The sequence below is a fragment of the Neomonachus schauinslandi genome, chromosome 11 (assembly GCF_002201575.2).
Source record: "Neomonachus schauinslandi chromosome 11, ASM220157v2, whole genome shotgun sequence".
In the NCBI taxonomy this organism is placed as follows: Eukaryota; Metazoa; Chordata; class Mammalia; order Carnivora; family Phocidae; genus Neomonachus; species Neomonachus schauinslandi.
The window spans coordinates 11891084-11909556 of NC_058413.1; the positions used below are offsets into that span (position 1 = coordinate 11891084).

General features: G+C 39.4%; 1 long non-coding RNA gene across 1 annotated transcript in view; it reads right to left on the reverse strand.

Moving 5' to 3' along the window:
- Window positions 1-5748: 5748 nt before the first annotated feature.
- LOC110575843 overlaps window positions 5749-18473 on the reverse strand; it is an 81474-nt gene continuing 68749 nt past the window's right edge. Inside the window, exon 3 of the long non-coding RNA XR_002480042.1 lies at window positions 5749-5789. This is a non-coding gene — a long non-coding RNA (uncharacterized LOC110575843). The remainder of the gene's footprint in view (window positions 5790-18473) is intronic.

The following is an 18473-nucleotide window of genomic DNA, read 5'->3' on the forward strand; positions in this document are numbered from 1 at the left end:
TAGACCCTCTGGAAATGACTGACAGCAAGGGCGAGTCTACCACATCTGGTCTGAACCACCAGGGTTGTGCTCCCAGCCAGCAGGGCTGGGGGAAGAGAGGTTTGGTCTAGACCATCTACTCACTCCTCTGGATGTGAGGAGGGAGAAGGACAAGGGCTGAATCTTTAGAAAGACATCATCTTATTGGGGTGCAGCGGGGAAGCCGAGGGAGAAGAGCTGGCACTTTATCTCCTATAGTAGGAGAGAAATTTGTATTCATTTATGAATACTAGGAAAAATATTATTGATCAATAAAAAGTTATTCAGTGAATATGATGGAGAAGTGAATTAAGCTTCCTTAGTGGAGGTGCCTGGTCCCTCCGTGTGACCTTCAGCTACCTACCAGGCAAGCTCTGCATCTCTAGTCTTGAGTGCCTGTACTCACCAGCTCAGCCTGTGGGTAAATGTCACCACTGCCCTGCTGTTGAGGACGAACAGGGGCTTGAGGATGGAGGAGAGATGGGGCTTGACAGGATGGGCCCAGGGAGGGCATATGCTAGGCCACCTCCCACCCACTTCTTTCTTCCCTGTCCCCAAACGTGAAGGTTTTATGTAGTTCCCGTCTCCACAGCAGTCTGCCCTGTGACGTGTTAGGACCTGGGGTTTCCTCCAGGTTCATCTCTCTGCTCAAAATTTCAGGCCAACTGACATTGCCTTTTCTTTTCTTTTGCTTTGCTGTTGCAGATTTATTCTGATTTTGTTTCTTTTATTTTCCCCATTATTTCATATAGTTATTGGTGTGAAGGAGACAGACACCTGCAACTTGGTTCATCATCTTGATTCCTGCTCCACCTGGGACTTTCTTCACTCTTTCTCAAGGCAGACCCAGTGCTCACATTGTATCAGCACCTTCATACCAGCCACCCACAGTTGTCCTGGGCATCCCATGAACCTGGGCCGACCCAAATTTCCTGTGGAAGCGAACTCCCCTGAATTGTGACCCGAGTCTCGAGTTTGCATATGAATCTTTCCTTGACACAGCGAGGCCTGAATTCAGGAGTTGGGGCAGCCCAACAATTGATCTGAGTGGGCTGTCTCTGCAGGTAAACTTGCTGTGCCATCTTAGGGTACAGAGGTAATTACAGGGTAATTATTGGAGTTGCATCATTTATAATCATATCAAACATAAACATGAAATTCTATGGTTTACCTTTTGTTGGAGAGATGGGGGTGGGCATTGGCCAATCACCCAGAGCCAATTCTGTTAAGATTTCTTGTTTTATACAGTAGCTTCAGTGTGCACAGTGTTTCACATTCCAGTGGCAGGGTTGCAGGGCAGGGCCAGAAGAGGCCATTGTTGTATTTGTGCTCTTCCTGAAGTGTATAATTCAGGGATTCTGAATTAGTAATATCAATTTTCAATTATAAATTGCTTATCATAGTGCCTGGTATGTATTCTCTTGTTCATCTGGAATTTCTCACCACTTTTTCATCTGGTTCACTCCTACTCACTCTTCCATCCTCACCATCCTTGTTACTTCTTCCAGGAACCCGTCTGATACCAGATCTTTCTCCTGAGACCACACAGGGAAAAACACAAAGGGCTGAACAAAGAGCCAGACTCACACCTAACCCAGGATCAAGCTTCACAAATGACTAGTGAAGGGTATGAGAAAGGAGTCACAGGAAATACCACATCTAGCAGAGGACCCGAGGCCATGGAACTTGATCCTTTGGGTGCCATTTTCCACATCACAGTGATAAATGCTACTTGTGTGAGTGGGTGAAGTTAGCCTAGGAAAGCCATTTGTTTGGGATTTCACCTTTTATACTTTGCTAATCACAAACTAGGAGACTGACATTCATTATTTAGCATAGCAGTGCCTCACAAATCCATAAGTAGCAGGGTTATTTACAACAAACCCTCTAAACAGACTAGGTCTATTCTAGTGACAGTTTTATTAAAGTCCCTCATTTATATTTTAGATAGTAGATTCTATCTATCCAGTTTCATAAAGTGTTCTGACTCCCAGAAGTAAGAACTGCCCCTAGCTTCCCTATCACATGCTTACTGGTAACCTCTTCTATCCCAAGAACATTCATCATACATGTTGACAGGCTCTGCACCCACCACCTCCAATGTCTGGTCTCGCCAGATTGTGAGTTGTTTAGGACTGTGGCAGGGCCTTTTAACATCCTGCCTCAACATTAGAAAAGTTCCCGGCACATCATAAATGCCCAGTAAACATCTGTGAGTTAAAGAAAGCTATTTTGTGACTTGTGCTTCAGTATTATAGAGGATTTTCCCAAGATGACTAAAGAGCTTTGACATTTAAACAAATGGAAGTAATTTCTGTGGGTAGCAGGTCCACTGAGGCCATGCACATGAGGCCACAAAGAAAGCAGACAGCATCCCACCTCTGCCAGCACAGAGAGGTATATGGAACACTCTCCTGACACAGATATTTCATGTAATGTGCCATCAGCTGTCTTTGGACACCCTGGTTTCAGTATCTATTCACACTATTCACACATCACTGGTGAGGTCCATGTGCCTTCATGTCTGAGCCCCCTTTAGGCCCAGCATAGTGGGCTGGCAGGGTCTGTGTGCCACGCTGGAGGTTGGGCAGGCTTCTGTCATTCTGACCTGGTTTCCAGCGATCATTTTCCAGCACAGAATGAGAGAGATCACGTTTAGATCCTCACTGTGGAAACAAGACAAGACAAACAAACTTTTAGTCCCCACTCCTGTAATTTCTGATACCATTCCATTCTAGAGCTCTCAAGCACTCGTGTCCTTGATGAGATACCTGCCTTTGAAAAGTTGTCCATTTTGTCCATTTGACAACTTTTATTCATCCCAGGGAATGAATGTCTTCTCCTCACTCAAAAACTGATATAGGAGAAATACAAAAATGTGTAAGAAATAACAATATTGAAGAAAGCCACAATATTGATTAGAACATGTTTTTTAATATGTCTCAAACTCGACATCTGGAGGGCATGTTCACACCAGGTTCCAGGTTTGCTCTCATTGGAGGTACTGAGCTTCAGAATATCTTCCCTTACAGAGAGGATTTTGTTCAGATATTCTACTCTAACTGACTTTGAGAATGTAACTGTTCCGGGCTCCTCACCCAAATTTTCCTGACAACCTGGGAAGAGAGGTAAGAAAGCAACCCTGTTCATGGTTCAGAGTTCTCTGCTTCTTTGGCTTTCACCTGATTAGTAACTCTGTACAAGTGCTTGGTGGTTCCCAACCCTGAGCTTATATCAGAATCAGTTAGTGATGGTGACCAGAGGGGAGGTGGGCAAGGGGATGGGTGAAATAGGTGATGGGGAGGGCGCCTGGGTGGCTCAGTTGGTTAAGCCACTGCCTTCGGCTCAGGTCATGATCCTGGAGTCCTGGGATCGAGTCCCGCATCGGGCTCCCCGCTCAGCAGGGAGTCTGCTTCTCCCTCTGACCCTCCCCCTTCTCATGCTCTTTCTCTCTCTCTCTCATTCTCTCTCTCAAATAAATAAATAAAATCTTTGAAGAGGAAAAAAAAAGAAAGAAATAGGTGATGGGGATTAAGGAGGGCACTTCATGTGATGAGCATCAGGTGTTGTATGTAAGTGTTGAATCACTAAATTGTACACCTGAAACTAATATTACACGCTATGTTAAATAACCAGAATTTAAATAAAAAGTAAACCAACAAAGCCAGTGAAGAGCCCAAGAGACATGGTAAGTAAATGGAATACCTGATCCCAAACTAGAGTCTGTACAAAAGGGGAAAATGATATAAAAGACACTATTGGGTCAACTGACAAAACTGGAATAGGGATGGTATAGAAAATAATCATATTGTATCAATCTTAAGTTTACAGGTGATAAAATACTGTGACTATGTAATGAATATCCATATTCTTAGGAATATACACTGAAGACTGTAGAGGTGAAGTGCAATGGCAAATGCAAGGTGCTCCACATGGGTCATGAGAACATACCATGTATTTATGTTGTGTGTACAGAGGGAGGGAGCCCAAGCAAGTATGAGCTCAAGTCTAAAACAAATGGAGGGAAATGGGAACAGTGGGTAAATATGGACGAGGTAATGGGTGTTCATTCTACTCCTATTTTCTTGAAATTTGTGTTAAGTTTGAAATTATTTCCAAATGAAATTTTTTTAAAGATTTGTTTATTTATTTTAGAGAGAGAGAGCATGTGTGAGTAGGAGAGGGGCAGAGGGAGATAGAGAATCCTCAAGCTGACTTCACCCTGAGCACTCAGCCTTGATCCCGCGACGCTGAGCTGAATCCAAGTGTCGGATGCTTAACCTACTGTGCACCCAGGTGCCCCTAAAAAGGTTTTTTAAAAGGAACAAAAAAAGAGAAGCATATGGAAAAGGTCATGTGCTTCCCTCTTAGAAACTACATTGTACTGAATCTGTCCTGCAACTACCAACTTCTTTTCTTTAAGTTAACGAGTGTTTTAAAACTTTCCTCAACAAGCACTAGGGAAAAGTCATGTGCTATTATCCTGGAAAACATAGTGTGCTCAAACCCCACTTCAACTAACATTTTCCTTTCATTATGATGGAGGTGTTTAAAAACTGAATGGTGGGGGTGCCTGGGTGGCTTAGACAGTTAAGTGTCTGCCTTTGGCTCAGGTCATGATCCCAGGGTCCTGGGATCCAGCCCCACGTAGGGCTCTCTGCTCAGTGGGGAGCCTGCTTCTCCCTCTCCCTTTCCCTCTGCCTGCCACTCCTCCTGCTTGTCCTCTCTTTCTCTCTGTCAAATAAATAAATAAAATCTTAAAAAAAAATAAAATAAAAACTGAATAGTGGAGGCACATGGAAACGACCATGTGCTTAACTCCTAGAAATGACAATCTGTTAAAACTGTCATGCAAGTTCCATCTTCCTTTCAGTCAGGTATAAATGTTTTCTTTCTTTTTTTTTTTTTTTAAAGATTTTATTTATCTATTTGACAGAGAGAGAGATAGCGAGAGCAGGAACACAAGCAGGGGGAGTGGGAGAGGGAGAAGTAGGCTTCCTGCTGAGCAGGGAGCCCCATGTGGGACTCGATCCCAGAACCCTGGGATCATGACCTGAGCTGAAGGCAGATGCCTAACGACCGAGCCACCCAGGCGCCCAGGTATAAATGTTTTCATACATACAAGCACTTGGGTAAAGCCAGGTGCTTATTTCCTTGACACTACAGTGTTCTTATACCATCTTTCAACGAACATCTTCCTTTCATTAAGATGTAATTGTTACTAAATGCATAAATAGAAGCATATGGAAAGGGCCATGGGCTTATCTCTTAGAAACTACATGGTGCTGAATTCATCCTGTAACTAACATCTTCCTTTCATGAGATATCAGTGTTTGAAACTCATACGTAGAAGCACTAGGGAAAAGCCATGTGGAAACTTCATTGTTCTTATACCATCTTTCAACAAACATCTTCCTTTCATTAAGATGTAAGTGTTAATAAATGTATAAATAGAAGAATATGAAGAAAAAGAAGAATCAGTTGGTGCACTTACTCTATCACACATTGCTGTCCCTCTTCTGGGCCCCATGGTTTCTGATTCAGGAAGCCTGAGAATTGGCATTTTTAATAAGCTCCCAGGTGATGCTGATACTGTTGGTTGGGGACCCACTTTGGTCACCAATGCAGTTGCTCATTGTCTCTGACTAGTTGCCGTGGATTTGGAGCATCTTCTGGTTAATGACTCCATAATTTTTTAGAACTTCCCATAATTGTTGAGGCTCTTTGGAGAACATGCATTGTCTGCCTGTGTATGGATGGCCAGTCAGCTCCTGTATGGGATAGTGAAAGGTCAGATCATGCCCTTGAACTTCTTTTTCCCAGCTTTCATGTACTGAGAATCTACACTGTCTAGAGCATGGGCAAGATGCTCCAGTGGAAATAAACTTGAATAAGACATTACCCTTGTCCAAAGAAACAGACTGTTAACCTATGAGGACAGAATACCTTATTCAAAGCCAGAAGCCTCTAAAATGGAATAAGGTCATCAGAAGTTTTGGTGGCACTCTGGGCAATTTGCTATGATATTATTCTCATGGGCTTGGAAGAAAGAGACTTGGAACCCCATTCTGGCAAGCCACAGCTTCCATGAGAGACAATATTTGTTTCTGAGAGTAAATAACAACAAGAAGTCTGAGAGTTTCAGCAGTGAATATATTATGTGGAAAATTATATTGCTGAAAACTAAAACATAAAATAATATAACTAATTTTAAAGAATCCTTCAAGAATTGGAGGGTGCTTGTAAAAGTAAACGCAGGTTCCTGAATGTGGCCAAAACCAAACCTTGATGAATTCACAATAGTAGATGTATTAAGAAGCCTCATTTCAAAAGAATGACTGGGATAAACAAAGTATTCAAGGGATTGTAAAGAGAATATCAAAGTGACCAAAAGAAAGCAAAGGGAGCAGTCAGTAAGAACAATAGTTGAAAATAATGAAATGGAGAATGAGACATAGTACAAAAAGCAGACAAAACCATAAGCTCCCATTTAAATGTCAAAAAAAAAGTCAAGATAAACTCCTGGTGAGACTTTTTAAGGAAAAACAAGAGAAAGAAAACCAAAAATCAGACAGTACTAGAGATGAAGAAGGAAACAGCGATGGGAACAAGGGAATTATAATGGAAGGTTAGATGTGACTCCAAGGCAACACGTTTACTGATAAAAGAGATGGATGATTTCCATCCATTTTCAAAATTGATCTTCAAAGAAATAAAACACCTCAATATACTAATAGAAACAACTGGAAATGAAATGTCTATCCACTATCAGGTGGCCAAAATCAGATAATTTTATATTTAAGTTCTACATAAGGCAAGAATTAACACACAATTTCAGTATCAAGCCATGGTAACAGCTAGAAAGACCCCCAATCTGAAATTGGTCAAAAGAGGTATAGGGGCGCCTGGGTGGTTCAGTTGGTTAAGCGACTGCCTTCAGCTCAGGTCATGATCCTGGAGTTCTGGGATCGAGTTCCGCATCGGGCTCCCTGCTCGGCAGGGAGTCTGCCTCTCCCTCTGACCCTCCCCCCTCTCATGCTCTCTCTCAAATAAATAAATAAAATCTTTAAAAAAAAAAAGAGGTATAAAAGGTATTTTTTCAACGCTTTTGCTTATGAATACAGGTGCAAGCATTCTGAATAAAATATCCAGTATTATATCAAATGAATAGTAGATGTGAACAAATAGAGTTTATTTTAGAAAGGCAAGAATGGCTTAGACTCAGAAGATCTTTCAGTGTAATCTGTTAAAGGATGAAAAACTGTGTGAGTGTAATCAACTGCCAAAAATAAAAGAAAAGGAAGAAACAAATACAAAAGAAACCTATAAATTTCAGTCACTATTCCAAATATAAATTGTGAGAAAATAGGCATCGTGGGAAAATACTCTAAACATGTAAAGACAGATCAAATATAATTCCAAATGTGAATTGTTAAAGCCATCTCATTAATGTCAGAAATGAGACAAGGATGGAGATACTGCTGTTCTTAGTTGGTATTATCTTCCTAGGTTCTGCACATGCAGTAGGACAAGAAACTAGAAAACCAATACTATGTGGGGAAAAAAGAAGCAAATCATCTGTATGTACATATTATAGTATTATGTGTTGGCAAAGTCAAAGAGGCTCTGATGGAAAACACATAAACAAAGAGTATCTTAAAGAATCTTGTGTGGCATGTTTAGAAATTAAGAATAGAGGGGCGCAGGCTTCAGGATGGAGCAGAAGCCACCAGTAAGCAAATGGTTAGTCATTAGCTGTGATATTAAGACACCTTGACCTTAACTTTTTTACATTATTACTTTTTAATCTCCTTTGGGACTGGGGAGGCTGGCCAAAATAATTCTGAAAACTGCTTGTGTTGTATTTGAGTTTTAAGGTCATGAGATTGAGAAGAGCGAAGAGATAGATGTTTTATGCCACTTAATGTTGATTCTGATTAAAATATAACAACAACAACAACAACAAAAGAATAGAGGGGAGCCTGGGTAGTTCAGTCGTTAAGCGTCTGCCTTCGGCTCAGGTCATGATCCCAGGGTCCTGGGATTGAACCCCACATTGGGGCTGCCCTCAGGGGGGAGCCTGCTTCTCCCTCTCCCACTCCTCCTGCTTGTGTTCCCTCTCTCGCTGTGTCTCTGTCAAATAAATAAATAAAATCTTAAAATAAATAAAAATAAAAAATAAACACACTTTGAAGACATCATTTTCATGGCTACCCACTAATCCATAATTCGGATATGCCACTATTAATTTAAGCATTCTTCTATAATGGATTTTGGATCATTTCTATTTTTTTTAAGTTTTATTAATTTAAGTAATCTCTCCACCCAATGTGGGACTTGAACTCTCAACTCCGAGATCAAGAGTCACATACTCTTCTGACTGAGCCAGCCTCGTACCCCAGTTTTGGATCATTTCTAAATTTACAGTATCACAATACTGCAATGAACTTCTTTGTATTTACTTCAAATAAATAATAGATATCTATTATTGCTTCCTTGGGATGAGTTTCTAAAGTGAAATTATTGAATGAAAAGGTTTGCTCTATTTTTAAGATTGCTAGGGTATAATTCCAGTTTCTATATTTTGCCAACTTATACTTGGGTAATATCATCCCTGATCAATAATTTTTCCTTCCTAAGATTTTGTTCCTCAGGAAAAAGCAACTACATGTAATATGGTCTTTATGATCTTTTCCAGAAGATTGCATTCTTTCATGATGCCTGAAAATACTAATCCTATGGCAACATTAGAGCAAGTGTTTCATGACCAGGGACCTCAGGGTCCCCTGGGACAGTTTTTCTGAAAGATTCATTGTTCTTCATTTGCATCTGGACAGCAGATGACATTTGCTTCTCAGAGTCTTGGCCTAATTTGAATCAATGAGCACGGGGAGATTCATTTCACCAGATGTGTTATGGTACTTTCTGTGGAATTGTAGAAAGATCCTGTAGAAAAGAGCCCTGATGTCTAGCTGCAGCTCTGGGCTTTAGTTTCTCATTTACTAAGGGAAAGGTTTGGGCTTGATAATTTCTAAAACCCATTATGTCTGGCAATGTATGATGTCCTAGGTGATTTCTCCTTCCTCCTTTTCCTGGACACCTGTCTCATCCTTCCAGGTATCTTTGTTTGTATGTTGTTTCCTTAGGTCATCTTCCTGAGAAAAGGCGGCTGAGGTGCTATACAAGATGTTTGTGCTTCAAGAACCCCAGAAGCTGCAGATTATGTATGAATCCCTGGAAAAGAGCATCCCTGAGTCCTTGAAGGTGAGACAGTAGGGAGAAATCTGGGAGACAGGAGTAAAATGTGGGAGTATAGGTTCAGGGTTCAGAACCTTTCTGGGCAGATGGAAATACAAATCTAAAATCAGATCCCCCCTGCAAGGATGATCTTAATACCCATATCAGACACCTACTTTTCTCCTTCTTCTTCCTCTTTCTCTCCTCCTCCTCCTTTGGCCTCTTAAATCCTGTTCAAATCAATTCTACTGCTATCTCTAGTGGATTTCCTTATCTGCTCCAGGCTATTGCAATATCTGCTTTTCTTCAGTATCACTAACTCACCTACACATGGTGATCAGAGTCATTTATCTGACACAAGTATGATCATACCACTCCCTTGTTTTAAACTTTCAGTCCAAGGCATAAAGTCCACACTCTGCTATGAAATGTATCATAAAGCACATAGGGTTATATCCCTCTTAATTATTTGGGAACATTTTGAAGCAGACAAAGAATTAGTAGTAGTTTTTTGTCCATCTGTTTCTTCTTCTAGGCTGTGGGATCCTCAAAGAAAGGGTTGATGTCATATTTATTTTCTGCAATCCTGGCATTTTGTAAATGTTGGCTGAATAAATGCACATTCTTTTGTTGACAGGAAAGGAAGCTTTCAGAACATCTTCTTGGATGCCTCCCATGTGGGGCTTGTGAATGAGCAGTGGAATTTTGGAAAAAATGGGAAGAGCTTGAAATATATTGAATGCTGCCTCCAGAATTTTCCAGGATTTGGTGTGCTGGGTCCAGAGGGGGACACTGTCTCTTGGACTGTGATGGAACAGTCTTGTGAGATGAGAATGGGTTACACTGTCCCCAAACCGAGACCAAGGCTACATGAAGAAAATCGGTTCTCACTTTATATTTTATTCAGAAAAAAATGCCATTTAATTTCCATGTGTCAAAAGATAAAGAAAACCTTCAGCCACTGAGAAGTGTGGGGTTTAAGTCTGCTCCTTGTGGTTGGCATCAGTGGAAATGCACTCCTAGAAAATATTGTTGATTAGTGCCATTGTCCATTTCAAGCTTTTATGGTCAGTGAAAAAAATACCAGTTCAAACACAAGCATTATAATTTATATTAGCACAAAAACATCCAATTGTTTGGGTTCCATGCATTACTTAACCCACCCTTGTATAATATTTTTTCCTCCTCCATATTACAGAAAAATGGAAGCTTGAACTTTTGGTGTTATTTTTTGCCTTTATGGTGGGTGACAGACCTCTCAGAATTAAAATCATCCAGTGTCAATCATTAGTGCCAGGATAACCTTTTCAAAGCAACGTTTTCCTCTTTGAAGACTTCTTTCATGAAAGAATCCTACTTTTCCATGCTCCTGTGCTTGAAAATAAGAAGGCTGATTTGAAAAGTGTCTTCTCTGGTATCCTCCCCTTCCTCTGACAAAATTTTCCAAAGGACCTCTCAAAAGCCCTCAGCCTTTGATCCTGGGTGCCCTCTCAAGAGTTTTGAGATACTCTACTGAATTAAATTATGTGGCCATCATTTAAAGTTTGGTTTTCTGATTAGCTTTTTAAAAAGATTTATTCATTTAAGAGAGAGAGGGAATGCGAGCAGTGGGAGAGGGGCAGGGGCAGAGGGAGAGGGAGAGAGAAACTCAAGCAGACTGCAATGAGAGTGGAGCCTAACATGGGGCTCGGTTTTAGGACCCTGAGATCATGACCTCAGCTAAAACCAAGAGTTGGATGCGTAACCAACTGTGCCACCCAGGGGCCCCCAAATAAGTAATTCCTTTACTTACAGTTAAAAACTCTGATTCTGTAAGTCACATCTTAATAATATCTGTCTCTTCTTGGTGCTTGTGAAAGGGGAAGGAAGGAAAAGAGGTATATTTTATAGAGGTCCACCTACCTTTCTGTGCTTAGCCAGCTGATTTCACAGTCCAGACAGAGGTGCTGAATAATGGAAGGACCTTTAAGACCAGAAAACAGCTGAGCCTCAGAGGTCATTCTGCCAACCTATCAATATTTTGGAGCTGTCTCTCTGAACATGGGGTCCTGAGGGAGGGACTAAATTTCATACCCTGCTGCCAGAAGTTTGTGCAGATGGTATATTTCACGTCCTAGAACAGCCTGCAGCTTCTTGTCTTTACTTGGGGATTGCTGCAGAGACTAAGATTGACAGCTTTGCAGGTGAGAACAAAGGAAAATCATTGTTCTGGGACCCCTCATCTCTTTTTGCTTCCTCCACTGAAGTAGAATGAATCAAAATGCTACTGTTGGATGTGGCTAAGAATTTCTGAACCCATTTGGGTTGAAAATTATGCCAGGCAAAAAGGAAGCTCTTGCATTTCAGAAACCTGTATCAGGCACCTACTGTGTATAGAGCAATACCTTAGTTCTGCAAGAAATTCTTGACAGTATAAAGCCAGGCTCTTGCTCTGAATTGAAAAAGAAATGTGAGGAGATTAGGGAGCCAGCTGTTGATAGAGGGGAGACAATCTAACAGCCTCTAGAAGGAATATGCTGGTTTGGGTGACATATAACACAATTTATAGACATATTATGTAAACATTATCTTACTTCATCCTCTAGTAACATTCTAAGGTAGTCAGAACTTTTCTGTGGATAAATGATGACCAGGGAAATTAAGTGCCCTGCTTAAAGCTGCAAAGGGATGAGGTAGATTCTAGTAAGAGGACTACAATACAGACGAGATTAATTGTAAATTTAAAACCATAAAGAATGTAATTTTAAAAAGTCTTAGCTATAACACTCTTATAATATTATTTGGTGTTTCCTTCTATATTTTCATATTTTTAAATTTTTATTTAAATTCAATTAATTAACATATAGTATACTATTAGTTTCAGAGGTAGAGTTTAGTGATTCATCAGTTGCATATAATACCCAGTGCTTATTACATCACATGCCCTCCTTAATGCCCATCACCCAGTCACCCCATCCCCCCACCCACCTCCCCTCCAGCAACCCTCAGTTTGTTTCCTACAGTTAAGTGTCTCCTGGTTTGTCTCCGTCTCTGATTTTGTCTTATTTTATTTTCTGATTAGAAATTATGTATTGTCATTTTCTGCTTTTTTTATGTTCATCTTAAGACTCTCCATATAGCAGCATATATATCATAGCTTTCATGTTAATGGGCCTTAGAGTTGTAAAATAATAATAGTTCATTATTTATGTAAATTGTCTGAGATTGTGTCTAGTACTTCTCCATAAGTTAGTATTGCTTTACAAAATTGTTCATAGAGCATTGTTCATTTGCATTGTTTTCTTTGGATAAATTCCAAATATTGGAATGGTTTCATCAAAGGTTTCAAAGTGTCCTTTACAGGCCTTTGTCCATTATCAAAGCAGGCAACCACCAAAATGTGTCAGCTCCCTTGAATCTCCTATTTCAGTCAAATGTGTTTATTAAACATCATATTTGTGTTTTTAGTATGTGTGTGCATGCATGTGCTGAAGGTTTTCAATATTACATCTCCAGTAATCTGGCATCAAATTCAACTTGGCTTCTTATTGTCATGTGACCTTTTTGTGAGATACTCCTAGCTAATGTCAGATTAATCTTCAAAATATTATACTTCTACTGTCTTGATACCATCCAAGCTACGACACAGCTGCATCTATTCTGGTCTGAGGCCTTTTTCAAGTTCCCATGCCCAGCACACAGTAGGTCTTCTAGAGGTACCTGTTGAATGAATGAGTCTTTATCCTTGGTAAGTGGAGTGACTAAATAGATGGTTATGTTGATATAAATACTTCATAAACTCAATCAGCCAACATTTATTGATTCTTTACTGTGTGTCAAATGGTGCAAAAACACTATGGAAAACAGTATGTGCGTTCCTCAAAAAATTAAAAATAGACACTTAACTAACATTATATATATATATATATGAAGGTTATGAAATCATAATCTCCAAGGGATATCTGTACAGGTTTACTGCAGCATTATAGACAATAACTAAGACATGGAAACAGCCTAAGTGTCCACAAACGGATGAATGGATACAGATGTTGTGGTATACATACACGATGGAATATTATCCAGTCATGAGAAAGAAGGAAATCTTGCCATTTGTGACAACATGGATGGACCTTGAGGGCATTATGCCAAGTGAAATAGGTCAGAGAAAGACAAATACTATATGATCTCACTTATGTACAGAATCTAATAAAGCCAAAGTGAAAGGAACAGAGAGTAGAATAGTGGTTGCTAGGAACTGGGAGTTGGAGGTAATGGGGAAATGTTGGTCAAATGGTACAAACTTCCAGTTCTATGATAAACAAGCTCTGGGAATCTAATGTACAGCATGGTGATGATAATTAATATAATACTTGAAAGTTGCTAAAAGAATAGATCTTAAATGTTCTCACAACAAAAACAGAGGTAGTTATGTGATGTGATGGAGGTGTTAACATTATTGTGCCAAGCATTTCACAATGTATCTGTGTATCAAATAATCACATTGCACACATTAAACTTACACAATGTTAGTTTCAATTATATATCAGTAAAGCTGGGGAAAAAAAGAAAAAAAATACAATCATTGCCCTAGAGGTTCTGGTCAAGATCTCCCCTCAAATCATGAAGGGAATTCAAGGTTAAGTGAAGGGACTGCTTCACTGGCAAGAATCCAATAACTGACAAGAACATGGGGAAAAGGGAGCACATATGAAAAAATCAAAACATTAATTTACCCAAGAATTTCCCACCATGTTAAAGCTGAGGCTCACAGGGATGGAAATCTTGTCAGTTCTTGCAGGCTCTGACCTTGGTAGATTGGATGTCCTATAGAAGACAGGTTCCTTCATTAGAGGGCTAAACACCCTGGCTCAGATGACAGAGAAGCTGAAGGCAAACCCAAGGGACAGTGAAGCACTTGCCAGCCCAGGCACAGCCTCATGTCATGAAGTTAGCAACTAAATGCCCGATGCTTCAACTCTGTCCTCCAAATCTCCCCCAGGAACCTCTTATGTGGCCCACTGTAGCTGGAACCAGGCAAGGAAGGGAATTCCAGGAAAGGTAATTCAGCCTACCTGGGGTGAGGCCTTACAAAGCCAGTACAGTTAGTTCTCAATCAAGATTTATTGAGTGACTGAATAAGTGAATGGATGAATAGATCAATTTCAAAAGGAAGAACCCTAAGGCCATATGATCTACGAACAACTGAAAGGTCAGGCAGAGAAGAGCTATTCTTTTATAGAGAGGAGTAAGCAAAGTTCATGGAGTGTTTTTCTGCATGCCAATGATGGCTCAGGCTGAGGGTGGCTCAAAGTCCAGAGGCCGGTGTGGAGGGGAGATGCTTAATTAAAGTTTACACAACTGTTTTGATAGATCAATGAGGATAAACAGTCAAATTAACCATTTATGAAGAGTAAACAGGGCTGAAAAATCCAGTGTGGGGAAGTGGGATGTAGAAGGGGCAGGACCAATACAGTTCAGAGAATGTTTTACCCAAGTTTAGCCTATTCTTGGTAGGGGCTGTTAAGAAGGGGTTATATGCTGACTCAGTCTAGAGGAAGAAGAGAAATTTAACCAACATTTAGTTAACAAGCAGTTTGTTTTGATATATCATTGGATGACTCAGCTCAGTTAATCATTTATAAGGCAGAGATTGGGAATTTGGAGGGTCGGTGTCTGGCCTTGTCATAGGTAAGTAAGTGGGGCATCAGTGAGTCTTATTAAGGCAGGTAGGAGGAAGAAAGATTCCTTGGATAAGCCCTTCCAGGAACACAAAGTAGATGGAGGGATTTCTTTAACCATTGCTATTTTCCAGGATAACACTCCTACAATGTGGGTAAAACTCCACATTGTAAGTCCCTCAGATAATTGCACTTACTGAAATACATTTTGACCTCAGTCTTTTGGCCTGCCTTGGGAATTAGCTCTACAAATCTTGCTTTAATGATTTGAAAGTATTGTGGTTTTTTAAAAGTTTTTATTTAAATTACAGTTAGTTAACATACAGTCTAATATTAGTTTCAGGTGTACAATATAGTGATTCAACACTTCCATACAACACCTGGTGCTCATCATAGTAAGTGCACCACTTAATTCCTATCACCTATTTCACCCCTCCTCTTACCCACCTCCCCTCTGGTAACCATCAATGTATTCTCTATAGTTAAGACTCTGTTTCTTGGATTCTCTCTCTCTCTCTCTTTTTTCCCTTTGCTTGTTTTGTTTCTTAAATTTCATGAGTGAAATCATATGGTATTTGTCTTTCTCTGATTGGCTTATTTCCCTTAGCATAATACTCTCTAGCTCCATCCATGTCATTGCAAATGGTAAGATGTCATTCTTTTTGATGGCTGAGTAATATTACATTGTGTATGTGTGTGTGTGTGTGTGTGTACACACACATCTTCTTTATCCATTCATCAGTCGACAGACATTTGGGCTCTTTCCAAAATTTGGCTATTGTAGATAATGCTGCTATAAACATTGAGAGTACATGTATCCCTTTGAATTAGTATTTTTGTGTTCTTTGGGTAAACACCTAGTAATTCAATTGGTATTTTTGTATTCTTTGGGTAAACACCTAGTAGTTCAATTGCTGAATTGTAGGGTAATTCTATTTTAAACTTTTGGAGTAACCGCCATACCATTTTCCAGAATGGCTTCACCAGTTTGAAATCCCACCAACAGTGCAAGAGTGTTCCCCTTTCTTCACATCCTGACCAACACCTGTTGTTTCTTGTGTTGTTGAGTTTAGCCATTCTGACAGGTGTAAGGTGATATCTCACAGTAGTTTTGATATTCATTTCCCTGATAATCAGTGATGTTGACCATCTTTTCATGTACCTGTTGGCCATCTGTGTGTCTTCTTCAGAAAAAATGTCTATTCATGTCTTCTGCCCATTTCTAATAGGATTAGTCATTTTTTAGGTGTTGAGTTTTATAAGTTCTTTGGTATATAGCTGGTATTTTGAATACTAACCCTTTATCGGATATGCCATTTGCAAATACCTTCTCCCATTCCATAGGTTGCCTTTTAGTTTTGTTGATTGTTTCCTTTGCCATGCAGAAGCATTTTATTTTTATGAAGTCCAAATAGTTCGTTTTTGCTTTTGTTTCTCTTGCCTCTGTGGACATATCTAGAAAGAAGTTGCTATGGCCGATGTCAAGCTACTGCCTGTCTTCTCTTCTAGGATTTTTCTGGTTTCAAGTCTCACATTTAGGTATTTAATCCATTTTGAATTTATCTTTGTGTATGATGTAAGAAAGTGATCCAGTTTCATTCTTTTGCATGTTGCTGTCCAGTTTTCCCAACACTGTTTGTTGAAGAGACTGTCTTTTCCCCACTGGATATTCTTTCCTGTTTTGGTAAAGATTAATTGACCATATGGTTGTGGGTTCATTTCTTGGTTTTCTATTGTCTTCTATTGATCTGTGTGTCTACTTTTGTGCGAGTACCATACTGTCTTCATCACTACAGCTTTGTGACATAACTTGAAGTAGAGATTGTGATGCCTCTCACTTTGCTTTTTTTTTTCCAAGGTTGCTTTGGCTAGGTCTTTTGTGGTTCCATACAAATTTTAGAATTGTTTGTTCTAGCTCTGTGAAAAATGTTGTTGGTATTTTGATAGGGATTGCATTAAATGTATAGATTACCTAGGGTAGTATAAACATTTTAACAATATTTCTTCTTCCAATCCATGAGCAAGGAATATTTTTCCATTTTTTTGTGTCCCCTTCAATTTCTTTTTTTTTTTTAAGATTTTTTTTTTTTTATTTGAGAGAGAGAGCACAAGTGGGGGGGAGGGGCAGGGGGAGAGTGGGGAGCAGACTCTACGCTGAGCAGGGAACCCGATGTGGGGCTGGATTCCAGGACCCTGGGGATCATGACCTGAGTCAAAGGCAGACGCTTAACCGACTGAGCCACCCAGGCGCCATTCAATTTCTTTCATCAGCATTTTATAATTTTCAGAGTACAGGTCTTTCACCTCTTTGGCTAGGCTTATTCCTAGGTATCTTACTGTTTTTGGTGCAATTGTAAGTGAGATGGATTCCTTAATTTCTCTTCCTATTGCTTTATTATTGGTGTGTAGAAATGCAACAGATTTCTATACATTGATTTTGTATCCTGTGACTTTCCTGAATTCATGTATCAGTTCTAGAAGGTTTTCAGTGGTCTTTTGGGTTTTCTATATATAGTAACATGTCATCTGCAAAGAGTGAGTTTTAATTTTTCCTTGATGATTTGGATGCCTTAATTTCTTTTTGTTGTCTGATTGCTGTGGCTAGGACATCCAGTAATATGTTAAATAACAGTGGTGAGAGTGGACATCCCTGTCTTGTTCCTGACCGTAGAGGAAAAGCTCTCAGTTTTTCACCACTGAGGATGATATTAGCTGTGAGTTTTCCATATATGGCCTTTATTATGTTGAGATATGTTTCCTCTAACCCTACTTTCTTGTGGGGTTTTTTTAAAATCATGAATGGATGTTGTACTTTGTCAAATGCTTTTTCTGCATCTATTGGACCATACAGTTCTTATCCTTTCTTTTATTAATGTGGTGTATCACACTGATTGATTTGTTTAAACCATTCTTGCATCCCAGGAATAAATTCCACTTGATTGTGGTGAATGATTTTTTAAATGTCGTTGGATTCAGTTTGCTAGTATTTTATTGAGAATTTTTGCATCCATGTTCATCAGGTATATTGGCCTGGAGATCTCTTACTTATTGTCATCTTTATCTGGATTTGGTATCAGGGTAATGCTGGCCTCATAGAATGAACTTGGAAGTTTTCTTTTCTTTTCTATTTTTTGGAATAGTTTGAGAAGAATAAGTATCAACTCTTTAAATATTTGGTAGAATTCACCTGTGGAGCCATTGGATTCTGGACTTTTGTTTGCTGGGAGTTTATTACTGATTCAATTTCTTTGCTGCTTATGGGTCTGCTCAGGTTTTCTATTTCTTCCTGTTTCAAATTTGGTAGTTTATATGTTTGTAGGAATTTATCCATTTCTTCTAGGTTGTCTGATTTATTAGCATATAGTTTTTCATAAGATTCTCTTACAATTGTTGGTATTTCGGTGGTATTGGTTGTTATCTCTCCTCTCTCATTTATGATATTATTTATTTGGGTCATTTCTCTTTTCTTTTTGACAAGTCTGGCAAGGAGTTTATCAATTTTATTAATTTTTTCTTTTTTATGCTTATTAATAGTTTAATGTATGAAGGAAATTATAAATT